Genomic DNA, 22,819 nt, shown 5'->3' on the forward strand with positions numbered 1-22,819 from the left:
GCAGGGTTTAACTTGCTGCATCCCAAGGCCTCCCAGGTTAATTCTTTTTTTCTTTTTCAATATTTTAATTTATTTGAAATGCAGAGCAGAGAGAGAGAGAGAGAGAGAGAGAGAGAGAGAGAGGATCTTCCCTCTGCTGGTTCACTTCCCAAATGGCCACAACGTCCAGAGCTGCGCCAATCCGAAGCCAAGAGCAAAGAGCTTATTCTGGGTCTCCCACAAGGGTGCAGGGGCCCAAGGACTTGGGCCATCTTCTACTGCTTTCCCAGGCCACAGCAGAGAGCTGGATGGGAAGTGGAGCTGCCAGGACTCAAACCGTCGTCCATATGGGATGCCGCTATGCCACAGCCCCTCCGGGTTCTCCGTTTCTTCTCAAAAGCTGGAGGAAAAACGACACAGAGCCTCAGGGCCGAGCGGACACTCGCAGGTCTTGTAACTATTGGGAGTCGGATGAGATCGACAGCAGCCCGCGCGGGTCAGCCCCATGGAAAACAAGATCTGAATTCTGATTTCTGAACCCTGATTCTACCGCTTGCTGGCTGTGTGACCTGGAGAGGCCCCAGCCCCCCGGGTAGGCGCGGCCGCTGCCATCTCCCCGGTCAGCACCGCACCGCGCCGCTCCCGCTTCAGGTGGGCTCCTCCGGCTCCCGGCCGTCCCCACCTCCCTACTGTGCACACCTGCAGGGGCGGCCTCCTCTGTGGGTTCTCAGACCGCCTACTTGGCCCCTCCCCCTGGTGTCTACTGGCCAAGGCAAGCTCGCCCCGCCCCCAGGCTTACCTTCCCCCAGACCTGCTCCTCCCCCAGCTTTCCCGTATCAGAAGGCGCCTGTCAGTCCTTGCAAGGGGTCTGATCAGCGTCCCCGGGCCCCGCTCGTGTTGCCCTCAGAGGATAGTCAGCGTCTCACCCTTCTCTTACCGGACCCGGGTGGAAACGAGAGCTGACGAGGGAACACAGTAGTGGTCACCTGGGGGAGGGAGGACTCCGGGGTCCCCAGTATGCCCTCCCCCCTTGAAGGGACTTTTTTTTTTTTAATAAATTTATTTATTTATTTATTGACAGGCAGAGTTAGACAGTGAGAGAGAAAGAGAGAGAGAGAGAGAGGTCTTCCTTCCATTGATTCACCCCTTAAATGGCTGCTACGGCCGGCACTGCACCAATCCGAAGCCAGGAGCCAGGTGCTTCTCCTGGTCTCCCATGCGGGTGCAGGGCCCAAGCACTTGGGCCATCCTCCACTGCACTCCCGGGCCACAGCAGAGAGCTGGACTGGAAGAGGGGCAACCGGGACAGAATCCGGCGCCCCGACCAGGACTAGAACCCGGGGTGCCAGCACTGCAGGCAGAGGATTAGCCTAGTGAGCCACGGCGCTGGCTGGGACTTTTTTCTTTTTTTGTTTTTAATTATTATTGGGGCCGGTGCTGTGGCACAGCTGGTTAACACCCTGGCCTGAAGTGCTGGCATCCTGTATAGGCACCAGTTCGAGTCCCAGCTGCTCCACTTCTGATCCAGCTCTCTGCTGATGGCCTGGGAAAGCAGTGGAAGATGGCCCAAGTGCTTGGGCCCCTGCACCTGCGTGGGAGACCTGGAAGAAGCTCCTGGCTCCTGGTTTGGATTGGCCCAACTCCGGACGTTGCGGCCATCTGGGGAGTGAACCAGTGGATGGAAGACCTCTCTCTCTCTCTCTGCCTCTCTCTGCCTGTAACTCTGTCTCTCAAGTAAATAAACAAATCTTGAGAGAGAGAGAGAGATCTTCCATCCACTGGTCCACTCCCCAGATGGCTGCAACAGACAGGGCTGGGCCAGGAGCCAGGAGCTTCTTCCGGGTCTCCAGGAACCACAAAGCCTCTTAAAGGGGCAGGGTGGGGGAGCTGGGGGAGGTGGTGGTTCAGCAGGCTTCCTGAGCCTCTTGGATGTGAAACCAGCGGGTCTTACCACGAATCCCTCTGATCTGGAGCTCTTGGTTGGTCATCTCCCTGTGGGTGAGCTTTTGTTCATTAGAAGCTGAGCAGAGGCGGAAGAGGCGCACACAGACCCATCCAGCGACGCTTGACACTTGCAAATGTGTGGCCAGTCCCATCTTAGAAAGGAGGAAAGGAAAGTATGTGGCAGGCACGGCTTCCCGCCCCTCATCATCCTCCTCGCGCGGCCCCAGGCATCTCGTGACTCGCTGGTCTCCCCACTTCCACTCTCGCCACCGCCGTCTGTTCCCCACCCCCACCCCCCGCAGCAGCCGGACAGATCCTGCCCAAGGTCAGGGCGACCGGCATCCCCTAGCAGAGTGCCTGGCTTGGAGTCCCCAGCGCGGCTCCTGCTCCAGCTTCTTGCTCATGGGCACCCTGGGAGGCAGCTGGCCAAATGGCTGAGAACTTGGATCCCTGCCACCTGTGTGGGAGACCCGGATGGAATTCGTTCCTGGCTCCTGACTTTGGCCTGGCCCAGTCCCAGCTATTGTGGGCATTTGGGACGTGAACCAGTGCATGGAAGATCTCTCTGTGTCTGTGTTTCTCTCTCTTCCTTGTCAATAAATAATTTAAAAAGTTAAAACAAAAAGTCCAAATCTTCCACCGGCTCCCCTACTGACAGTGCAAGTCCCGACAGTGACCTGGAGCTGGGTGCAGTGTCGCCTCCCTCCTTTGCTGACCCCACTCTCCCTTCATGCTCTCTGCTCTAGCCAGAATGGTCTCCATGGGGTTCCCACAACATCCCAGGCAATAACAACCTGGTATGGGGGCCTTTGAACTGGCTTTGTCCCCAGCTGGAATTCCGTTCCCCCAGAGGTCACACGAGTGGCTCCCTCACCTCTCAGATGTCACCGTCTCACAGACACCCACTTGTACAGATGAGCATTTCCGGCCCCCTCCTTGCTGCCTCGATGCCTCCATGACACCAGCGTTCTAGGTTTGTTGACAGCCCCGGCCACCAGGACAGCGGCTGTGAATTCGTCGGTTTTGTTACCGTATTCCTGCGCCCGACACCTGGTCGGTGTTCATCAGATGCTCGTGGATCAGGTGAGCACGGACTAAGTTGTGAGGTTGTGGCTGGCGCTGCGGTGCCAGCAGGAGAAGCCACTGCTTGCCACAGCAGCAACTTGGGTCCCGGCTGCTCCACTGCCAATCCAGCTCCCTGTTAATGCCCCTGGGGAGGCCGCAGATGAAGCTACAAGGACTTGGGCCCCTGCTATCCGCACAGGAGACCCGGATGGAGTTCCAGGCTCCTGGCTTTGGCCCGGCCTCGCCCTCAGCGGTGGTAGGCGTTTGGAGAGTGAACTGGTGGGGGGAAAAATCTCTCTCTTGCCCTCTTTATCTCTCTGCCTTTTAAATAAATAAACAAATAAATAGTCTTTTAAAAAAGTTTTAGGTAGGTACTCTATTCCTATTTTATTTTTTAAAGATTTATTTATTTGAAAGACAGAGTTACAGAGAGAGAGTTACTCAGAGAGCGAGAGAGAGGTCTTTCATCCGCTGGTTCACTCTCCAAATGGTCTCAGTGGCCGGAGCTGTACCTATCCAAAGCCAGGCGCCAAGAGCTTCCTACGGGTCTCCCACGCGGTGTAGGAGCCCAAGGACTTGGGACATCCTCCACTGCCTTCCCAGGCCATAGCAAGGAGCTGAACTGGAAGTGGAACAGCCGGGACTGGAATCGGTGCCCATATGGGATGCTGGCACCACAGATGGAGGCTTAACCTAATACGCCACAGGGCCTGCCCCCTCTATTCCCATTTTAAAGACAAGGGAAACTGAGTCTCAGAAGCGTTCCCAAGGCACACAGTTCACTCGTGGTGGCCTTCAGGCTGGTCTGACTCCAGGTCCCAGGCCCTTTACCCCGACTGTTACATCAGCGGTGTTTCCACGCCCACCAGCCTGAGCTGCGTTCTCCCGGGAGACTTGTCTTGTCTGCGGAGCGTCCGCATTCCCTCCTTTTTGCTCCTGTGAACTCAAGGACTTTTCTCTTTCAGGACCAGCCCCCAGGAAGCTCAGAGCCGAACATGCAGCTGGTCACTCTCCGAGCCTTTTCTTAGCCTTGGATTCCTTCTCTTATTTATGTCAACCTTGTCACCAGCTTCTTCCTGTCCCTTGTGAAGGAGTAAGACATGTCGTATCTGGGGGCCTGTGTTGTGGTGCAGCTGATGAAGCTGCCGCTGGTGACATCAGCATTCCATATCGGAGAGACAATCCCAGTCCCGGCTGCTCTGCCCACGCTCCACCCCCCTGCTGGTCTCCCACGCGGGTGCAGGGGCCCAAGGACCTGGGCCATCTTCCACTGCTTTCCCAGGCCATAGCAGAGAGCTGGATCGGAAGTGGAGCAACTGGGACTCGAACCGGCGCCCATATGGGATTCTAGCACCACAGGCTGCAGCTTTACCCAGTATGCCACAGCACTGGCCCCATTATTACAGTGCTTTTAGTCATTCAATATCACGGTTTTAATGTCTAAGAATTCCACTTTGTACTCATTTGCATAACATCCTGTCTTTTTAAAAAATATATTTTCATTTTATTTGAAAAGCAGAGATCCAGAAGGGGACACACACGCACACAGAGGGTGAAGAGTTAAAATTGTATATGTGCAGGTGTAAAAAGTTAAGCTTAAGCTTACAGGTTTAAACCTTCCTGGTACAGCTGTAAAAATAAGACAGAATAGCCCCTTGACAGTAGGGACTCCATTTTGGAGCACTTGAGACTCCATTCTGAGAAAGCACCCCCCACCCCCCCCACCGTGAGACTCTGGTCTGAAACTATGATCTCAAATAGTCAGACAATAGCAGTGCACTGGCCGGCGCCACGGCTCACTAGGCTAATCCTCCGCCTAGCGGCGCTGGCACACCGGGTTCTAGTCCCGGTCGGGGCGCCGGATTCTGTCCCGGTTGCCCCTCTTCCAGGCCAGCTCTCTGCTGTGGCCAGGGAGTGCAGTGGAGGATGGCCCAGGTGCTTGGGCCCTGCACCCCATGGGAGACCAGGAAAAGCACCTGGCTCCTGGCTCCTGCCATCAGATCAGCGCGGTGCGGCGGCCACAGCGCGCCGGCCGCGGCGGCCATTGGACGGTGAACCAACGGCAAAGGAAGACCTTTCTCTCTGTCTCTCTCTCTCTCACTGTCCACTCTGCCTGTCAAAAAAAAAAAAAAAAAATAGCAGTGCACTACATCACCCTTGGCAACGCACAAAAACCCCCTAGCATGATTGCTCAAGCTTAAAAGTAGAAAGGTTGCACCTGGGTTACCTGGGCTAATAATGAAGATGTGATTTGTCTATGTCTTAAAATCATAATTGCTGATTGTAAGATATTAGCAACCGCTTAGCAACTGTGTATTCTCCCCCCCTCTCCCGGTTTTGCGGTTTTTGCCTTTATAAACCCTAACCTTTGGTTATTCGGGGCTGCTCTGTTCATGATGATCAGACAGCCCCAGCATGCTGGATAATCAATAAAACTTCCCCGTGCTGTTTGCATAAGAGACGTGTCTCTTGGTGACGTTTTTCGGGTGGTCGACTCTAACAAGGGGAGAGAAGGAAACACAGAGAGAGAGAGAGACGGACGGAGAGGGAGAGGGAGAGAGAGAGAGATCTTCCATTCACTGGTTTACCTCTCAAATGCCCACAACAGCCGGGGCAGGGCCAGGCTGAAGCCAGGAACCTGGAACTCAGCCCCAGTCTCCCATGTGGGTGGCAGGGCCCCACCTCCCTGAGCCATCACTGCTGCCTCCAGGGAGCTGGAGTTGAAACAAACTCAGTTACCCCAGTGTGGGGTGCAGGTGGCCCAAGCCGTGTCTGCGCCACTGCCCCAAGTTCCCACCCATCACCTTGTGTCTATTGAAAGAAAGCAGTCTTCCAGCAGATTTCCTTAACATCAGATTTTTCCATTCTCTTTCTGTATATACATTCTGTTTTCTCTGTGTTCATTTTTAATTTTTTACATCTTTGCCTTGCATAACTAGAAATCCAATTTCTAGGAAGCCGGGGGAAGGGGATGAGTCGGGCTCTGCTGGTGGCTTAACCCCCTGCTCCCTGTCCCCCACCCTGGGTGTCGTCATCGTCCTGAGGCCGGCTTCCCCCCAGTGCCTGGCCCGTTCTTTCTCCAAGGCAGGGAGAACTTTCCAGGAGACCGTCCTGTCTCGATTTCAGGGGCTGGAGTCGGGCCGTCACGGCCAGGGAACTACAGGTGGTTCCTTCACGTTAAAGATTTTATTTATTTATTGGAGAGGTCGAGTTATAGACAGAGAGGGAGAGACAGAAAAGTCTGCCATCCATCCGCTGGTTCACCCCCAAATGGCTGCAACGGCCAGAACAGAGCCGATCCGAAGCCAGGAGCTTCTTCCAGGTCTTCCCATGCGAGTGCAGGGGTGCAAGTACTTGGGCCATCTTCTACTGTTGTCCCTGGCACATTAGCAGGGAGCTGAATCAGAAGTGGAGCAGCTGGGACTTGAACCGGCGCCCTTAAGGGATGCTGACGCTGCAGGTGGAGGCTTTACTCCGTACGCCACAGCGCCGGCCTGGTTACTTCACATCAATCGGACTTTTCTCTGGAACTGAAGGAGGGGTCGGCCCCTCACGCCGTGCAGCCCTGGGAGAGGGGATGCCTGAACAAAGTCGGCATCAGTCAGCAAGGAAGAAGGCAGAGCGGATGAAGGGGCTGTTTGATCCTGCTGTTTTCCTTTCACACTGTAGAGTTTTTGGTTTGTTTTGAGAGAGAGATCTTTCTTTTTTTTTTTTTTTTATTTTTTGACAGGCAGAGTGGACAGTGAGAGAGAGAGAGAGAGAGAGAGAGACAGAGAGAAAGGTCTTCCTTTACCGTTGGTTCACCCTCCAATGGCCGCTGCGGCCAGCCCACCGCGCTGAACCGAAGCCAGGAGCCAGGTACTTCTCCTGGTCTCCCATGGGGTGCAGGGCCCAAGCACTTGGGCCATCCTCCACTGCACTCCCTGGCCACAGCAGAGAGCTGGCCTGGAAGAGGGGCAACTGGGACAGGAACTGGCGCCCGGACCGGGACTAGAACCTGGGGTGCTGGCGCTGCAGGCAGAGGATTAGCCTAGTGAGCCACGGAGTCTGCCAAGAAGATCTTTCAATTGCTGGTTCACTCCTAAAATGCCTGTGACAGTGGGGATCTGGGCCAAGATGGCCGCCAGGAGCCGGGAACTCCCTCCAGGTCTCCCATGTGGGTGGCAAGGACCAAGCAGTGGGCCACCCATCACCCCTGCCTCTGAGGGTCCACGTTAGCAGAAAGCTGGAACTGGGAAAATGCAAAGACGCCAAACAGAGTCTAAGTCGTCACAGTCATTTACTGCAACAGCATCTACGTAGCTCAGAACACCCAGACTTTTCCGGTTTTAGACCCAAATCAAGACAGCCCTGACCTTAAATATCTGAGATGATGGAGACGTTCTTTTTTTTTTTTTTTTTTTTTTTTATCTTCATCAACATGATGGCCACCAGCCACATGTGGTTTCTGAGGACTTGAACTGCGGCTGGCAGGTGACAATCAGGGAACTGAATCCCATTTTTTTTTTTTAAGTTGGGTTGACACGTGATACCTGTACATCTTTGTCGGGGTGCAGCATGCTAGTTGAACACGTGGCTGCCAGGTGCGGTGATCAGATCACGGCAGTGTGCCTGTTCCTCGGCCCAAGGCTGGATCGGTCCATTGTGGGGGGGCGACAACCCCAGTCTTCTCCAGCTGTTCGCCATACACAGTCCAGCATTGCTCAGTGTTGCCCCCTACTGTGCTACGGCATGGGGGCGCTTGCTCCTCCTCACTCCCTCACTCTGAGCTGGTTAACCAGCGCCTCCCACCCCGCCCTGCCTCTGGTAGCCGCATCAACTTTTTCAGAGGAAGGAGAACTTGAGGTACTTGTCTTTCTGTGTCTGCCCACTTCACGTGACACAATGTTCACCGGGCTCCGCTATGTTGCTGTAGTTGACCACATGTCCGTCTTCGTCATGCGTGGATGATGTTGCACTGTGCGTCTATGCCACGCTATCTTTATCCATTCTCCTGCTGATGGACGCTTAGTCTGAGTCCTTGGATTGGATGGTTTTCCATTACTATCGCGAAATACCTGAGGCTGGACACTTTATAAAGAAAAGAGGTTTATTCGGTTCTCAGACCAGGAGGACCAAGGGTGTGGTGCTAGAAATGGCTGGGCATCACAGCAGGTGTTTGTGTGGGAGGGCGAGACCAGGGACCGGAAGCCAGAGCAAGGAGGGAGGCCGGTCTTCCTGTTTTTCTAACAACTCTCTCTCAAAGGAACCAGTGTGGGGGCCTCACAAGAGCCACCTGACCACTTCTGAAAAAAAGCAGCCCCCTCACTGACCTAATGACCTCTCAGCAGGCCCCACCTCCTTTCTTTTAAACAAATTATTTGAGAGGCAAATAGAAAGGGAGAGAGAGAGATCACCCATCTGCTAGTTTACTCCCCAAATGCCTGCTACACCAAGGGCTGAGCCAGACCAAAACCAAGAGCTGAGAACACCATTCAGATCTCCCAGGCGGGTGGCAGGGACCCAAGGACTCCAGGAACCACACACCTGCTGCTCCCCGGGGTGCCCATTTGCAGGAAGCTGGAGTCGGGTGCACAGCGTGGGCTGTGGGCCATGCACCCGGCGCCTTCACCAATGCACTGAACGTCCATCCCGTGGACTGCACACCCTCACATTGCCGCCCCGAGGGACCGAACTTCCAGCAGGTGAACCTCCGGGGAACAGCCACACGCGAACCACAGCGGAGCGTTCAGTGTCTCGGCTGTTGCACTGGTGCTGCGGTAAACACCTGGAGGCGATGGCTTTCCTCTCGGATGAGTTCGCCCTAGCGGGCTTGCTGGGTCCCGTGATGGTTCTAGTCATGGTTTTTGAGGAACTTCCACGCTGTGTTCCACAGTGGCTGCGCTAATTTACATTCCCCCCGACAGCATCGAGGAAGAGTTCCTCTTTCTGTGTCTCCTCCCCAGCACTTGCTATTTTTTGTCTTTTTTGATCATCGCTGTGCTCACTGGGGTGAGCTGATATTTCACTGTGGTTTTGATTTGAATTTCCCTGATGATGCATGGTTTTGACCTTCTTTTTTTTTTCAAGTATTAACTGGCAATTTTTATGTCTTTTTGTAAAAAAAGATTTATTTATTCATTTGAAAGTCAAAGTTACACAGAGAGATGAGAGGCAGAGAGAGAGAAAAAAAGAGAGAGAGAGAGAGAGAGAGAGGTCTTCCATCTGACAGTTCACTCCCTATTTGGCCGCAACAGCCAGAGCTGTGCCGATCCAAAGCCAGGAGCCAAGAGCTTCTTCCTGGTCTCCCACGCGGGTGCAGGGCCCCAAGCACCTGGGCCATCTTCTACTGCTTTCCCAGGCCATAGCAGAGAGCTGGATCGGAAGTGGAGCAGCCGGGACTTGAACCGGCACCCATATGCAGGCCTGGGCGTTAACCCGCTGCACCACAGCGCCGGCCCCTATTCTGGATCTTAACCTGTTGTTGGATGGATAGCTGCAAATACTTTCTCCCATTCTGCAGGCTGTCTCTCCACTCTGTTGATTGCTTCCTTACTGTGCAGAAGCTTCCTAGTTTAACATAATCTCATTGGTCTATGTTGGCTCCTATTGCTTGTAATTTTGAGTTCTTATCCCTCCCCCCCAAAATAATCTATGATCAGACCAAAGTCCTAAAGTGTTTATGTCTTTTTCTAGTAGTTTCACAGTTTCTGGTACAATATTTAAGTCTTTTGCTCTCTTTTAAAAGTTTTATTCAGGCCGGCGCCGCGGCTCACTAGGCTAATCCTCCGCCTAGCGGCGCCGGCACACCGGGTTCTAGTCCCGGTCGGGGCGCCGGATTCTGTCCCGGTTGCCCCTCTTCCAGGCCAGCTCTCTGCTGTGGCCAGGGAGTGCAGTGGAGGATGGCCCAGGTGCTTGGGCCCTGCACCCCATGGGAGACCAGGAAAAGCACCTGGCTCCTGGCTCCTGCCATCGGATCAGCACAGTGTGCCGGCCGCAGCGTGCCGGCCGCGGCGGCCATTGGAGGGTGAACCAACGGCAAAGGAAGACCTTTCTCTCTGTCTCTCTCTCTCACTGTCCACTCTGCCTGTCAAAAAAAAAAAAAGTTTTATTCATTTATTTGAAAGTCAGAGTGACTGGGGCTGGTGGTGTGGCACAGTGGGTAAAGCCGCTGCCTGAGACACTGGTATCCCAAGTGGGTGCTGGTTCAAAACCCAGCTGCTCCACTTCTGATCCAGCTCCCTGCTAATGTGCCTGGGAAAGCAGCAGAAGATGGCCCAAGTGTTGGGCCCCTGCACCCACCCATGTGCGAGACCTGGAAGAAGCTCCTGGTTCCTGACTTTGGCCTGGCTCAGCCTTGGCTGTTGCCGTCATCTGGGGAGTGAATCAGAGGATAGGAGGTCTCTCTCTCTTCGTCTCTCCCTCTCTCTCTGTCACTCTGACTTTCGAGTAAATAAATAGATTGGTTTTTAAAAAAGAACGAAAGGTAGAATGACAGAGAGTGAGAGAGGCAGAGATCTTCCGTCCATTAGCTCCTTCCCCATATGGCCCAACAGCTGGGCTGGGCCAGGCTGAAGCCAGCAGCCAGGAGCTCCATTCAGGTCTCCTACCTGGGTGGGAGGCACCCAAGAACTTGGACCACCTTACGCTGCCTGCCAGGCACATCAGCACAAACCTGGGTGAGAAGTGGAGCTGCCGTTGGATCCCAGGCGCTCTGATAGGGGATGCCGGTGTCCCAGAGGAGGCGTGACCTGCTGTTCCATGACACCAACACTGTACATTTAAATCCTTAATCCATCTTATTGGATTTTTGTACCTAAGGGGAGACAGTGGTTTACGTCCTTCCTTTGGCAAATGGATAGCCAGTTTTCCCAGCACCATTGATTGAAAAGATTATCCTTCCTACAATATTGGATCTTAGTGCTGTCATCAAAAGTCAGTAGACTATAAAAATGTGGTTTATTTCTGAGTTCTCTAGCCTGTTCCATTGAGCTGTGTGTGTGCCTGTTTTTAATGCCGTGACCATGCTGCTTTGATTATTGTAGCCTTGTAGCATATTTTGAAGTCAGATGGTATGATGCCTGCAGCTTTGTTTTGTTCCCCTCAGGTTTTCTATGGCTAGTTGGAGCCTTTATGATTAAGCATGAATTATAGGATTGTGTTTCCTGTTTCTGTGAAGAATGTCATTGGCATTTTGGTAGGGATTGCATGGAATTTGTAGACTGCTTTGGGTCGTATGGACATTTTGGCATCTTTATTTCTTGATTCTGTGAACATGGGGTATCTTCCCACCTTTCGCTGTCCCCTTCAATGTCTGTCTTTTTTTTTTTTTTTTTTTTGACAGGCAGAGTGGACAGTGAGAGAGACAGAGAGAAAGGTCTTCCTTTGCCGTTGGTTCACCCTCCAATGGCCGCCGCGGCTGGCGCACTGCGGCCAGCGCACCGTGCTGATCCGATGGCAGGAGCCAGGAGCCAGGTGCTTTTCTTGGTCTCCCATGGGGTGCAGGGCCCAAGCACCTGGGCCATCCTCCACTGCACTCCCTGGCCACAGCAGAGGGCTGGCCTGGAAGAGGGGCAACCAGGACAGAATCCGGCGCCCCGACCGGGACTAGAACCCAGTGTGCCGGCGCCGCTAGGCGGAGGATTAGCCTAGTGAGCCGTGGCGCCGGCCCAGTGTCTGTCTTTTAAAAAAAGAATTATTTATTTACTTGAAAAGGCAGAGTTACAGAGAGCGACACACACACACACACACAGAGTCCATCCGCTGGTTCACTCCCAATATGGCTGCAACAGTTGGGGCTGCGCCAGGCCAAAGCCAAGAGTCAGGAGCTTCCTCTGGGTCTCCCACATGGGTGACAGGGGCCCAAGCACTTGGACCATCCTCTGCTGCCTTCCCAGGCACGTCAGCAGGGAGCTGGATGGGAAGTGGAGCAGCCGGGTCTCCAACCGCTGCCCATGTGGGATGCTGACCTTGAGGGTGGTGGCGTCACCTGCTACGCCACAGCGCCAGCCCCAGGAATGCTTTCTTGGTTCCTTTTCTCGGATAGTTCACTATTAGTGTGTAGAACGCTACTGACTTTGCGATATTGGCTTTGTGTTCTCCCGCTTTACTGAATTTATTGATCCTAACCATTTTTGGTGGAGTCTCTAGATTTCCCCATACATAAGATTGTGTCATTTGCAAACAGGGACAATTTGATTTTTTTCTCCTTTCAAATTTGGATGCCCTTTCTTTCTTTCTCTTGTCTCATTGCTCGACTGGGACATCCAGATGAATAGTAGTAGGCGTCCTTCTCTCGTTCCAGATCTCAGAGGAAAAGCTTTCAACTTCTCCCATTCAGTACAATCCTAGCTCCGGGCTTGCCATATGTGGCCTTGGTTGTATTGATGAGTGTGTGTGTGTGTGGTGTGTTTAATTTTAAAACATTTATTTATTTGAGAGGCAGGGAGAGACAGACAAATAGAGCTTTCATCCACTGTTTTATTCCCCCATTGCAGCCTGCAATGACTGGGGCTGCACCAGGCTTAAGCCAGGAGCTGAGAACTCAGTCCAGGTCTCCCACATGGGTGGCAGGAACCCAAATACTTGAACCATCGCCACTGCCTCCTAGGGTACACATTGGCAGGAAGCTGGAATTGAGACCCAGGCCCTTTGACGTGAGATATGGATGGCCCAGCCCAGCTTCTCAACCTCTTAACCTCCAGACCAAATGCCATCCGGGTACTTTTTCTTCTTTGCCTACTTTGTTGAGAGTTTTTGGTTGCTGTTGTTTTAGCATGAAGGAATGTTGAATTTTATCAAATGCTTTCTCCTTGTCTATTAAGACGATCTTATGATTTTTGTTCTTCAGTCTTTTGGGGTGATGTTTTCATGTTTATTGATTTACAAATGTTGAGCCATCCTTGCATTTCTGGTATAAATCCCACTGGATCATGGTATAGAATCCTTTTGATGTGCTGTTGGATTCAATTTGATAGTTTTCCTTGATGATTTTTGCATTTATGTTCATCAGGAATATTAGTCTGTAGCTTTTTTTTTTTTTTTTTTTGACAGGCAGAGTGGACAGTGAGAGAGAGAGACAGAGAGAAAGGTCTTCCTTTTTCCATTGGTTCACCCCGCAATGGCCGCTGCGGCCAGCTCACCGCGCTGATCCGAAGCCAGGAGCCAGGTGCTTCTCCTGGTCTCCCATGCAGGTGCAGGGCCCAAGCACCTGGGCCATCCTCCACTGCACTCCCGGGCCACAGCAGAGAGCTGGACTGGAAGAGGAGCGACCAGGACAGAATCTGGCGCCCGAACCGGGACTAGAACCCAGTGTGCCGGCGCCGCAGGTGGAAGATTAGCTTATTGAGCTGCGGCACCAGCAGTCTGTAGCTTTTTAAAAAAATATTTATTTATTTGAAAAGCAGAGTTACAAGAGGAGAGAGAGAGATTTTCCACCCACTGGTTTGTTCCTCAAATGACCACAATGGCCAGGCTGTAGCCAGGAGCCTGGAGCCGCATCCACATCTCCCACATGGATGCAGGGGCCCCAAGCACTTGGACCATCTTCTGCTGCCTTCCCAGGTGCATTAGCAGGGAGCTGGATCGGAAGTGGAGCAGCTGGGGCTCAGACCTGCACTCATACAGGGGACAGGCAGCAGTATAACCCACTCACCACGACACTAGCTCCTGTAGTTTTCTGTTTTGTTGAGTCTTCGGCTTTGGTATCTGGGTAATGTTGGCCTTGGAGAATTAGTTTGGATGGGTTCCCTCCCTTCATTCTTTGGAATAGTCTGACAAGTATTGCTGTTTATTCTTCATTAAAGTTTTGAGAAAATTCAAAAGTGAAACCATCCAATCCTGGACTTTTCTTTGTTGGAAGACTTTATTACTTTTTTTTTTTTTTTTTGACAGGCAGAGTGGACAGTGAGAGAGAGAGACAGAGAGAAAGGTCTTCCTTTTTCCGTTGATTCACCCCCCAATGGCTGCTGCGGCCGTCGCACTGCAGGAGCCAGGTGCTTCTCCTGGTCTCCCATGCGGGTGCAGGGCCCAAGCACTTGGGCCATCCTCCACTGCACTCCCTGGCCACAGCAGAGAGCTGGATTGGAAGGGGAGCAACCGGGACAGAATCTGGCACCCTGACTGGGACTAGAACCCGGGGTGCCAGCGCCGCAGGCAGAGGATTAGCCTATTGAGCCGCGGCGCTGGCCAGAAGACTTTATTACTATTTTAATCTCATTACTTGTTCTTGGTCTGTTTGGATTTCCTACATCTTTATGTTTTGGTTTTAGTAGGTTGTATGTGTTGAGAAATGTATCTATTTCTTCTAGGTTTTCCAAATGTTTGGCATATGGTTGTTTATGATAGTTCCTAATGATCCTGTGTATTTCTGTGGCATCAGTTTTAATTTCTCCTTTTTCATCTTGGATTAATTTTTATTTTTTAAATTTTCATTTTATTCAAAAATCAGGGAGAGAGAGGGAGAGGGAGGGAGTACTCCATAGGTTCACTCTACAACCCAGAGCCAGGGCCAGGCTGAAGCCAGGAGTCCAGTACTCCATCTGGGTCTCCCACGTGGGTGACAGGGACCCGAGTACTTGAGCCATCATCTCCTGCCCCCCAGGGTGCACATTCACAGAGAGCTAGATTGGAAGCAGAGGAGCCAGACTTGAACCAGACCCTATACTCCAGTATATACACACTCCAGTATATACACTCCAGTATATATATACTCCAGTATATAACACTCCAGTATATATACACTCCAGTATATGCACACTCCAGTATATGCACTCCAGTATATACACACTCCAGTATATACACTCCAGTATATACACTCCAGTATATACACTCCAGTATATATACACTCCAGTATATACACTCCAGTATATACATACTCCAGTATATACACACTCCAGTATATACACTCCAGTATATACACTCCAGTATATACACTCCAGTATATACACACTCCAGTATATACACTCCAGTATATACACACTCCAGTATATACACTCCAGTATATACACTCCAGTATATACACTCCAGTATATACACTCCAGTATATACACACTCCAGTATATACACACTCCAGTATATACACTCCAGTATATACACACTCCAGTATATACACACTCCAGTATATACACTCCAGTATATACACACTCCAGTATATACACTCCAGTATATACACTCCAGTATATACACTCCAGTATATACACTCCAGTATATATACACTCCAGTATATACACTCCAGTATATACATACTCCAGTATATACACACTCCAGTATATACACTCCAGTATATACACTCCAGTATATACACTCCAGTATATACACACTCCAGTATATACACTCCAGTATATACACACTCCAGTATATACACTCCAGTATATACACTCCAGTATATACACTCCAGTATATACACTCCAGTATATACACACTCCAGTATATACACACTCCAGTATATACACTCCAGTATATACACACTCCAGTATATGCACACTCCAGTATATACACTCCAGTATATACACTCCAGTATATACACACTCCAGTATATACACACTCCAGTATATACACTCCAGTATATACACACTCCAGTATATACACACTCCAGTATATACACTCCAGTATATACACACTCCAGTATATACACACTCCAGTATATACACTCCAGTATATACACACTCCAGTATATACACTCCAGTATATACACTCCAGTATATACACACTCCAGTATATGCACACTCCAGTATATACACTCCAGTATATACACACTCCAGTATATACACTCCAGTATATACACTCCAGTATATACACTCCAGTATATACACTCCAGTATATACACTCCAGTATATACACACTCCAGTATATACACACTCCAGTATATACACTCCAGTATATACACACTCCAGTATATACACACTCCAGTATATGCACACTCCAGTATATACACTCCAGTATATACACACTCCAGTATATACACACTCCAGTATATACACTCCAGTATATACACACTCCAGTATATACACACTCCAGTATATGCACACTCCAGTATATACACTCCAGTATATACACACTCCAGTATATACACTCCAGTATATACACTCCAGTATATACACACTCCAGTATATACACACTCCAGTATATACACTCCAGTATATACACACTCCAGTATATGCACACTCCAGTATATGCACTCCAGTATATATACACTCCAGTATATACACACTCCAGTATATACACTCCAGTATATGCACTCCAGTATATATACACTCCAGTATATACACACTCCAGTATATACACTCCAGTATATATACACTCCAGTATATATACACTCCAGTATATACACTCCAGTATATGCACACTCCAGTATATACACTCCAGTATATACACACTCCAGTATATACACTCCAGTATATGCACACTCCAGTATATACACTCCAGTATATATACTCCAGTATATACACTCCAGTATATACACTCCAGTATATACACTCCAGTATATATACACTCCAGTATATACACACTCCAGTATATACACTCCAGTATATGCACACTCCAGTATATACACTCCAGTATATATACTCCAGTATATACACTCCAGTATATACACTCCAGTATATACACTCCAGTATATACACTCCAGTATATATACACTCCAGTATATATACACTCCAGTATATACACTCCAGTATATGCACACTCCAGTATATACACTCCAGTATATACACTCCAGTATATACACACTCCAGTATATACACTCCAGTATATACACTCCAGTATATACACTCCAGTATATACACTCCAGTATATGCACACTCCAGTATATACACTCCAGTATATATACACTCCAGTATATACACACTCCAGTATATACACACTCCAGTATATATACACTCCAGTATATACACTCCAGTATATACACACTCCAGTATATACACTCCAGTATATGCACACTCCAGTATATGCACTCCAGTATATATACACTCCAGTATATACACACTCCAGTATATGCACACTCCAGTATATACACACTCCAGTATATATACACTCCAGTATATATACACTCCAGTATATGCACACTCCAGTATATGCACTCCAGTATATATACACTCCAGTATATACACACTCCAGTATATACACTCCAGTATATATACACTCCAGTATATATACACTCCAGTATATATGTACTTCAGTATAGGATGTGGGTGCCCCAAGTGGCTTTTTTAACCGCTGTACCAAACAACCATCCATCAGCTTTGATTTTGTTTATTTGATTTTCCTCTCTCTTTTTTTTTCTTCTTGGTCTAGGTTTGTTGATTTTATTTACAGCTTCAAAAAAGCGATTTTTTGTTTTGTTGATCTTCTGCATTTTTTTCCGTCTCAAATGTATTTCTGCTCTGATCTTTATTATTTCTCTCCTCCTGCTAATTTGGAGTTTGGCTTGTTCTAGATTTGCTGGTTCCTTGAGTTCCAAGTCTTATTGAATGTTAATTAAAGTACATTAAAACATCCTGTGGGAGCAGCAGCTGCTACAGTGACAGTGCGTTCTAGACCGTGTGAAGCAGACAGAGCCAAAGTCATCCGTATTCAACCATTGCAGGGGAGATGTACAAACAGGAGAAACTGGGCGGAAGAGAGACACAGAAAGGGAAGCCCCGGCTTCAAGTCACCCGGCACCAATCAAGGAGTTGTTACAGGGGCCGGCGCTGTGGTGCAGCAGGTTAAAGCCCCAGCCTGAAGCGCCGGCATCCCATATGGGCGACGGTTCAAGTCTTGGCTGCTCTACTTCCGATCTAGCTCTCTGCTATGGCCTGGGAGAGCAGGAGAAGATGGCCCAAGTGCTTGGGACCCTGCACCCACGTGGGGGACCTGGAAGAAGCTTCTGGCTCCTGGCTTCAGATCAGTGCAGCTCCAGCTGTTGCGGTCATCTGGGGAGTGAACCAGTGGATGCAAGACTCTCTCTGGCTCTACCTCTCTCTGTAACTCTGTCTTTTAAATAAATAAAATAAATCTTAAAAAAAAATTGTTATAGCCAAGCCTCACCTGGCATTTCGGGGCCCCAAACTCAGGCACAGAAAGGTTACGTTTGTAACCCAAGGTCACACAGTCAGTGGCGGAGCCAGGATGTGGCCACCTGCAGTCCAGTCTCTTACCCACATGGCACTGTGGGGTGTCCTAACTGATGCCAAGATAGCATCAAGGGTCAGTTACAACAGACTGGAAAAGAAGAATTTATGTTTTCAATTCACACCCCAAATGGCTGCCATGCAATGGGAGCCTGGGCCAGGCCAAAGCCAAGAACCCAGAACTCCATCCAGCTCTCCCATGTGGGTGCAGGGACCCAAGCACTCAAGGCAGCCTCTGCTGCTTTCTCAGGCGCATTAGCAGGGAGTTAGATTGCAAGTGGAGCAGCCGGGACTCGAACCAGTGCTCCCATGGTATGCCGATGTTGTAGACGGCAGCTTAGCTCACTGCACCACAGTCCCACTCCCCACCCCCCACCCTGAAAAGAGGGATTTAGCTGACCTGGCAGGTGGGGTAGAGCTGAGTTGGGCGGGGCAGGGGGGGAAGGCTCACCCGTGAGAAGCCAGTGGATCACAGGAAGCAAAGCGCACTCACTGAGAAGGAGCGGAATTCGCTGCAGTGGTTACAGCACCAGCCGCGCCGCCTGCATCTTCTACCGCAGGTGCTTGTCTGAGTCCTGGCTCCGCTTCTGAGTCCACCTTCCTGCTCGTGCGCAACCTGGGGGGCAGCAGGTGACGGCTCAAGTCCTTGGGCCCCTGCCACCCACGTGGGAGACCGGGATGGAGTTCCTGGCTCCTGACTCCTGGCTGGTGTGGGCCTTTGAGGGGTGAGCCAGCAGCTGAGAGATGGATCTCTGTCCATCTGTCTGTGTCTGTCTGTCTCTCTGCCTTTCAAAAAAAAAAAAAAAAAAATCAGCCTGTTGTCCGGGCTTCGAGCTTCGAGTCCACCAAAAGATTCAACACTGGACAAAGCACCTTTCTGGGATCACGACGTAAGCAGTAGTGGGGGGTGCAGGAGGGCACTTCTGCGTCTGGAACTGAGGTCACATCACCACGTTGATAAACATGAAAACAAAACCCCAGGGATTCTCAGCTCTTTTTCTGACTGGCTGGAAATCCCCCTGAGGGCGCAGCCGCTGGCCTGGGCTGAGGGGACCGGGAAGCGGCTGATCCTGGTGGCCCTGGGGGGGCGGGGGGGGGCGGGGCAGCGTGGGAATCCGTGGTGTCAAAGGTCAACACAGCCAGACCACCCTGAGAGCGGTGAAGGCTGCGGCAGGGGGAAATCTAAGCTCGACTTTCGCTTGTAGGAAGGGGATTAAAGGCAGAGCAAGGGAGAGAGGAGGGGGAGGCAGGGGCTCTGTAGAGTCCCGGGGTCCGTGTCAGTGGGGCAGCGGCAGAAGTGAGGGTCCACTCCCCCTCCCCGCGTCCCCACAGAGCCTGGGACCCCAGCCTTCCTGCTGAGTCCAAGTCGGACTCCTCCTGAGAGACACAGAGGCTGCTCATCTTTCTGTATCCACAGGGGGTGGGTTCCGGGACCCTCCGCGGACACCCCAATTCTCGGAGGCCTGAATCCCTTAAATAATGGGTGCTAGTTGCCTGTATCTTACTCACATCCCTCTGTGAGCTTTAAATCACCTCTAGACAAGAGATGATGCAGAGGGTCAAGCCATCGCAGGCTCAAGTGCCGGCTGCTCTGTTTCCAATCCAGCTCCCTACTGATGCCCGTGGGAAAGCTACAGAAGATGCCCAAGTGCTTAGGCCCTGCCAACCCATGTGGGAGAGCCAGAAGAAGCTCCCAGTTCCTGACCTTGGATCGGCCTGGTTCCAGCCATTGCAGCCATCTGGAGAGTGAACCAGCAGATGGAAGATCTCTCTGTCTGTAACTCTGCCTCTCAAATAAATAAATAAATAAATAAACCTTATATATTAAAAAAAAAAAGCCATTTTAGTGAATGTTCAATTTCACGGGGCCAAGGTCATCCTGTTGGTATGGCCTGGGGCTGGGGCGAGTCTCTGCACACAGGTGTGAGTGGAGCTGGCCTACGCCCTGAGCCTGCAGCTCTGAACACCGGCTCCTCTCTCTCAGAGCAGCTGGGTCTGTGGGGCTCTTACCGAGGGCCCCACACACTGCCTCATCTAATCCTCCCAAGAACTTGGAAAAATAAGCCATTATCCCCACTTCACGAATGAAGACACCGAGGCGAAGCAACTGGAGTGGCCTGGCCCAAGGTCACACTGAAGGACAGGTGACGCAGGGATGCAGCCAAGAGCCGGCTCAGGTGCCTCGACCCCTCTTCTGTGGCTTCCTGGTTCCTGGGTTTTCGGGCCAGCTCCAGTGTGGCCAGGATCAGGGTCTAAGCTACTGTCTTGGTAAAAGCCTGGAACCCTCTGTGAGCTCTGATGACTTCTTATTTATTTATTTATTTATTTATTTATTTTTTATTTTTTGACAGGCAGAGTGGACAGTGAGAGAGAGAGACAGAGAGAAAGGTCTTCCTTTGCCATTGGTTCACCCTCCAATGGCCACTGCGGCTGGCGCGCTGCGGCCGGCGCACTGCGCTGATCCGAAGCCAGGAGCCAGGAGCCTCCTCCAGGTCCCCTACACCGGTGCAGGGGCCCAAGGACTCGGGTCATCTTCCACTGCTTTCCCAGGCCACAGCAGAGAGCTGGGGCTTGAACCAGCACCCATATGGGATGCCGGCACTGCAGGCCGGCGGCTTTACCTGCTGCACCACAGAGGGCCAGGCCCTCCCTTTAGTTGTTTAAAGACCCAGCTCAGGGGCCAGGGCTGTAGCATAGCAGAAGTTCCTGGTTCCTGGCTTCAGATCAGCCCACCTCCAGCCACTGTGGCCTTTTGGTAAATAAACCAGTGGATTTCTTTCTCTGTCTCTCTGGCTTTCAAATAAATAAAATAAATCTTTAAAAAAATAAAATTAAGGCTGAGCTCAAATATGGCCAAAGGCCATGGGAGGCAGATTATAGAAAAAGCTTTGCATAGGTTTTAAAAATTTTTGCATTTAAATTTATCTTTTAATTCCACCTTCTATGAACTTCAAACATTTTTTATGGGGCTGGCATTGTGGCGCAGCAGGCCCCTGTGGACTCTGCCACCCACGTGGGAGACCTGGAGGAAGCTTCTGGCTCCTGGCTTCAGCCTGGCCCAATCCTGGCTGAGGCAGCCATTAGGGGAGTGAACCAGCAATGGAAGACCTCTCTCTCTCTCTCTCTCTCTCTGCCCCACCTCTCCCTTTCTGTAGCCCCACCTTTCAAATAAATAAATAAATCTTCAAAAAAAAAAAAAAAAAAAGCCGGTTTTTATATTGTAACAGCAACCCATTGGGCCGGTGCCGCGGCTCACTAGGCTAATCCTCCGCCTTGCGGCGCCGGCACACCGGGTTCTAGTCCTGGTCGGGGCGCCGGATTCTGTCCCGGTTGCCCCTCTTCCAGGCCAGCTCTCTGCTGTGGCCAGGGAGTGCAGTGGAGGATGGCCCAAGTGCTTGGGCCCTGCACCCCATGGGAGACCAGGAGAAGTACCTGGCTCCTGCCATCGGATCAGCGCGGTGCGCTGGCCGGGGCGTCCACTGGAGGGTGAACCAATGGCAAAGGAAGACCTTTCTCTCTGTCTCTCTCTCTCACTGTCCACTCTGCCTGTCATAAAAAAAATTTAAAAAAATTAAAAAAAGCAACCCATGTGCATAATGGAAAATGAAAATTAGCCCCAGGGAGGTGGGGCGGGGGCCAGCACCTGGCAGAACCATTAGGATGATTTCTAGGAAGCCCACATTTCACATCAAAGGGCCTGGGTTCAAGTCCCGGCTCCACTGTCCATTCCAAGTGGGAAACCCAGATGGAGTTCTGACACCTAGCATAGGCCTGGCTTAACTCCTGCTATTGTGGGTATTTTATTTAAGGAGTGAACCAGTACACGAGAGATCTCCCTCTGTCTGTCTCATTTAATAAATATATAAAAATTTTTTATTATTTTTAATTTTATTCAAAAGGCAGAGTTACAGAGAGGTAGGGAGACCAGGGCTGGGCCAGACCAAAACCAGGAACCAGGAGCTTCCTCAGGGTCTCCCACATGGGTGGCAGGGACCCAAGCATTTGGGCCATCTTCCACTGCTTTCCCAGGTGCACTAGCAGGGAGCTGGATAGGAAGTGGAGCAGCCAGGACTGGAAGCAGCGCCCATGTGGGATGCTGGCGCTGCAGACGGTGGTGGTTTTACCTGCTACGCCACAATGCCGGGTCCCCCTTGATATTTTTTAAAAGAAAGACGGAACCTGAAATTGCCCACATACCACAAGGCAGGGCTTATTCCTCAGGGGACAGTCGGGAAAGAGAAAGCCAAGAGCCCCACCCCATCAGACCCTGGGCGGACCTCTTTCCAGACGGTTGGCCTTGCCAAGGTTTGCATCTCGGCTGGTCTTTTACCAATCGAAGATGCTGGCTCATGCAAGCCTTAGTCACCACGTGGCTTAGTTACGCATCCCCTACTGGGGGCCTCTGTGGCGACCCCGGTTCCTTGTGGTGCGGTCAAGGGCTCACCAGCCTGCAAAAATATTCACGGACCCTAGCCAGGGTTGGGACAGGAAATGCGCCACTCAGGTCCTGGCCCAACAGTTCAGGGGACCACAGATGGCAAAAGAAACCGCATACCTCTCCCTTCTGCTCCCCTGCACCCCGCTGTTCTCAGTACACTTTCCAATCGCCCCAGACCTCATCCCCAGCACTGCCCAGCCAAGCCCCAGAAATCCCCACGCAGAGTCCCACCTGCACCCTTAACTGACCTCAGCCAAACCCCCAGAGCTCCCAGGCCCCCTTGCAGGCTCTCATCACACAGGCG

The 22,819-nt window shown here is 51.1% G+C and overlaps 1 long non-coding RNA gene across 1 annotated transcript; it reads right to left on the bottom strand.

The window, feature by feature from the left end:
• Nucleotides 1-44: 44 nt before the first annotated feature.
• On the bottom strand, nucleotides 45-18,871 carry LOC138847121 (uncharacterized). The gene is made up of 3 exons (XR_016225873.1): nucleotides 18,529-18,871; nucleotides 1,931-2,075; nucleotides 45-379 (listed from the first exon to the last, which is right to left on the bottom strand). It is a non-coding gene; the product is annotated as an uncharacterized LOC138847121 (long non-coding RNA).
• Between the last annotated feature and the right edge of the window lie 3,948 nt (nucleotides 18,872-22,819).

The sequence above is a fragment of the Oryctolagus cuniculus genome, chromosome 19 (assembly GCF_051225735.1).
Source record: "Oryctolagus cuniculus isolate XC-2025 breed Fujian yellow rabbit chromosome 19, ASM5122573v1, whole genome shotgun sequence".
NCBI lineage: Eukaryota > Metazoa > Chordata > Mammalia > Lagomorpha > Leporidae > Oryctolagus > Oryctolagus cuniculus.